Genomic DNA, 5,207 nt, shown 5'->3' on the forward strand with positions numbered 1-5,207 from the left:
AGATGCACCTTTGGTCTGGAGTGTGTTACTGAATATGTTAAAGCTGTAATGAAATGCTTCTTCTAATCATGTGGTTATTACATTTTTAAAGATAAAAAAGCAATAATTCTTCAAAGCATTAAAAATTTTCTCCTTAATAATTAGTAGATGTGAAAAACATTACCATTGAAATCTACCTGATGACTTTATATTTTTCAAAATTTTAAAATTAATTTTTGGTGTTCTTAACAGCTGAACCATCTCTCCAGGCCCAGGAAAGTTACTGTTTTTAAATAAATAAGATTATATATAGAGGGATTAGAAATGCATGTGCAAACATCTTAGTGTCAATTGCATTAAAAATGAATTTTTCTATATGAAACTGTGTATTTAATAATGAAATGGAGATCTTTTTTAAAGGTTAAAACCTCATTTAATTGTATGACTTATAGGGTTTACACTGAGTACAATATCATATAACTGTAATAATTCAACTGTAAACCTAAAAATTTACAGCCAATTTTGAAAGGGATGCATCTTAGCTAAGGAAATTGTTATTGAATATGTCAGTGCTGTTATAATGAAACCCTTCTTCTAAGTATGTGGTTAATAAATAAATAATTAAAAAAATTTTTTTAAGTAGATTTGGAGTCAATGGGCAAGATGGCTTTTCTCACTGGAGTTGAGGGCAGTTCCCTGGAACCTGAGTGACTATAATCTTCTCTAGAGGTCAGGGCAGCAACTGCCGAGTGGTAGCTATTTGGCTAGAAGTTTGTTTGAAGGATGAAGTAACTCAGGTGGGAGTGGGTGACTTCCACAGGAAGAGTTCTTGAGAAGCAGCTAAAGATGCCCAATGGGGAAGGGGGGTGCTGGAGAGATGGCTTGGCATTAAGAGCACTGGCTGCTCTTGTGGAGGACCTGGGTTCAACTCCCAGCACCGATATGGTGGCTAACAACCATCTGTAACTTCAGTTCCAGGGGAGCTGATGCCCTCTTCTGGCTTCCTGGGCACTAAGCATGCATGTGGTACACTTACATTCAGGAAAGACACTCATACACATAAAAATAAAATAAAATATATTTTTTAAAAAGATACTCACTGGTTCCTGTGTGGGGAAGCCAAATGATATCAGTGCTGACTCTTTACGGTATCTCCTAGGAATGCTGTTGCCTAGTGTTTCTTTTGGAAAAGTTTGGTTTTAGTCATTTGAAAAAAAAAACAAAACAGAAATTGCTTTTCAGTCACAAAGAAAGATGAGTGAGAAAGAATATGAGAGTACCTGGCTGTATCAGATGTTACTGAGTAGAAACAAGATGACTATGGACATTTGTAGTAATTCAGGTCATTGACGAGAAAAAGGATTCTAAAAGAATGGGTTAGCTGATGGTGGGTAACAGTGGGCTGAGCATCTAGTGGGAAGATTAGGAATAGGGGAACTCCTTTACAAACTTTGGTTTTGAAGGGAAGAGAAAGGTAAGGAGAAATCTCTTTCTCTCAGCGCACGCACGTGTGTGTGTGTGTGTGTGTGTGTGTGTGTGTGTGTGTGATTTGTAAATGGGAGAATCGAGTCCATTCTGACTGAGGTTCATAAGGAGCATTGAGATAAAGATAAAGGTTGAAAGTGAGGGTTTGGGAAAAAAATAATGAAGAAAGAGCACCTAAAGAAGGCAGGAAAGATTGGATTCTAGGTATTGGATTTGATACAATCTGAAGACAAGACATGTCTTTCACTGAAACAAAATGGTTACTTGCTTTGTTTTCAAGATGATATGGGTGGATGACCCCAAATTATAACTATGTGTTTCTCTTACACTAAATTTTGTCTGTTGGCTTTGATTGTATTTAAACATCAATAAAACTATATAACCAATATGTCCACCAATTAACATTCTTAAAGTTGTCGTGATATTAAGCTTAGAATCATCAGATGTTACCAGGATTTGCTTGATGTTCTGTGAAAAGCCTGCGATTTTCAGGTTAGGGAGACAAAGAGACATTTGCAGTATTCAGGTCATTGATATTACATTTCTATCTAGCAATTTGGCATCATGTGGCCTTGGCTGCCTCTTTTATGAAGATAGTAAGTTATTTTATTGCCTTGTGATCTATTCCTCATTTGGAAACTGGCACTGATATCATAGGTATTTATTATCTAATTTATTTCTTATGTTAGTTACAAGTTGAGCTTATATAAATGAAACCTTTATTATCTATAAAGTTAAAGTGGAAGCGAATGCTTCTGGGGACAAATCCCAGACTACTCAATGCAAATCAATCACAGGGGTGGGTGGTGGTGGGGGGAAACATCTTCGCAATGATTTCCCAAGTTTGTAAGGAAAGGCCAGTGCTGTATGTGATCTTTGGGGGGATTCTTCTTTATCAACTGGATAACGCTTTTTAAAATCCTAATCTAAAGAAATTCTAATTAAAGATCTTTTATTTTTCTGATAAATCACCCTGGAGCAAGCAAACGCTTTAGTGCTCTAAAGATTTTCAAACTGTGATCAAAATTAGAGCCATCTGTCTAAAAGCATCCTTGCGGATTCAGGTAGAAGTTTCCTTGAAAGCTGGTGTTTCCATGTTGCAGTGTTTTCTTTTTCCCTTCTCTGGCCACTCCTCATCCTCTCCCCATCTCCACTCTGGACTTCATTAACATTAAATACCAATAGCACACAGTTGGCTTCATTTTTAGCAGACTTTGATGGCAAACTACTGGTTCTTGTGATTTCTTCTTGTGACATCTACATTTTGCCAGCTCTCTTCCAAAAGTGATCCAGCAGTCTTGCTTGAAAACAAAGCCCTTCTTCAATAGAGATGCACACCAGCCTTCCAAGAGTGTTCTGGATTTGAGGATTCGCTTCACCTGTACCTGCATCCAGAGAATTCAAAGTTTTTTCCACTTTGCTCTTAGCACTACATCAGAGAAGCTCCATTTCTCCTCACCTGTGAGTCAGGCTGTCACTAGGGTAGGATTTGGTCAATACTAGGGTGGTCAGCTTTATAATGAAGGTCATAAAAGCAAGGATGTCAAGTAAAGCTTTTGTGAGTTAAGGAACCATCTGGACCCTCATACCAGTGTTTATTGTGAAGATTAAGAGCATAAGGTGCTTTCAAAATGGGAAAATCTCACATAAATGGGAGGAATTATTATAATCCAAATCTGTGAACTATGTACAAAGACCCAAACAGCAGTGATGCTTTGCACATACAGCTTTAGGACCTGAAGCCTTTGTTTTCCTTAAAAGTCACAAGCTGAATTAAAAAGCCTTCTGGTGATCACAGAGAGTAACACAGAGTAAATGGTCCACTCCATAACTGGAAAGCAGCCACACCTCCTCCAGCCTCCATTCCTCTGAACCATCTGATGCGGGCTTCCACGGCATGCTGCTGAGAGCACTGCCTGCCATGTGGGGAATGACATCTCTTGCCTTGGAGTTTTCAGACCTGTAAAATTCTGACAGATACCCATGAAAACAGGGAGCAATACTGTGCCATTCAAAGCCCAGTCTTCTACCCCAGTGAAAACTGTTTATTTCTCCCCAAACTTTGCAAGGATCAGCATTCCTTTTATTTAGGAATAAAAGAAAGTAAAACCCAACTAACTTGTAATTAATAAACAAAGCAATTTGAAATTCTACATACATCTTGAAAAATATTCAAGAGATCATTTTTCGACAGGACTCCCCTACAAATGCCTTATGTGACTTTTGGGAAGGCTTCAGGCAGTAAAAGGCTTTGGAAATTCAATCTAGATGTTGTAGCCCTGCCTGCTCCAGTAAGGCCTCATGCCAAAGAGGCTCTGAGAAATGATGTGACAAAATAATCAACAAGTCCTTTCCCAGTCCTTGAAATTTTCTAAGGTTTACATATACCAGGGATGTATATATACATGTGTTAGAGTTCTTATTTCACTAAATGGTAGCTAAATGTTAAACAAACACATCTACAGATGTTGTCCCTCCTCCTTTCTCTTAGTTGTTGGGACTCAAAACAACACCCCAAAGTAAAGGCCTCAGGAGCGTGTCTCAAAAGAGTTTCTCTCTCTCTCTCTCTCTCTCTCTCTCTCTCTCTCTCTCTCTCTCTCTCTCTCCCTCACCCCCACCTACCTATTGTCTATCTCCTGTTCCTTTCTTCCTCCCAAGGAAAACCATAGAAACTAACATTTCCTTTCCCAAGAAAGGTGATAGAAACTAGAACACTTCTCCCCAGAGCAAGACATAAAGCCTAAAAACATGACCCTCTCCTTCCTATCTTTCCATCTTACAGAGGTCATAAGGACATTCTCCCATCTCTCTACCTGATAGGCAATCATAGGACTCTCATTTCAGAAAGTGTCCTGTTCTATGCCCAGAAGGAAAGACTCCTGAACAGAGAGGCTCAGAAGAATCTGGACAGACAGGCTTGCTGTGTTTTTCCATGCAGTCCATTAGCATTAGGTCATACTCTTCTTGCCCAATCACATTTGTACATGACTGTCTAAAATTCATCATGTTTAAGCATAAAAAAAGAGATGTCCCTGTGTCTTTGAGTGTGGTTTGAACATTTATGGCTCATGTAAAATTCTAATCAAACAAGTCTCTCGTGCTTACCTCTTGCTAATTTTTCCTGTGCAGAGGGGTCAACCATGACCCCCGCAAAGACTCCTGCCTCTCCCAACACACAACACAAACAGTTTGCTTCTAGTGATGTAATTATATGATGATTATTCTTGATTGGATTGAAAAGTACCTAGGAGATTATTAAAGCACACTTCTGAATGTGTTTGTGTGGGCATTTCTAGACAAGATTAACTACAGGAGAAAGACCCTCCCTGAATGGGGTAGCACCACCTTCTAGCCCAAGGGCCAGGATGCAATAAAGCAAAGATGAGAAGCCACAGAATAGGTGATCTCTTGCTCTGCATCCTGACTGCCATGATGTGAGCCATCCTGCTCTGCCATACCTTCCCTACCATGATGCACTGAGACTTCTGAAACCACAAGCCAAAACAAGTAATGCTTCCCTTGAAGATTTTGGTCATGATGACACATGGCTGATAAGCACAGTGGTCAACAGCTCACACAATGTACCACGAAAGCTGAAATAAGGAAAAATTAAAGAGTTAAGTGAAATGCTTTCCTTGATCCACATCATGATTCATTTCTATGCTTACTTCTTTTGTTAGTTGTAATCATTAGTCATTACTCACAGGAGACTGGTTCTAGGACACCACCCCACAATGTATACC

The sequence above is a fragment of the Nannospalax galili genome, unplaced genomic scaffold (assembly GCF_000622305.1).
Source record: "Nannospalax galili isolate Female #2095 unplaced genomic scaffold, S.galili_v1.0 scaffold2377, whole genome shotgun sequence".
Taxonomy (NCBI): Eukaryota; Metazoa; Chordata; class Mammalia; order Rodentia; family Spalacidae; genus Nannospalax; species Nannospalax galili.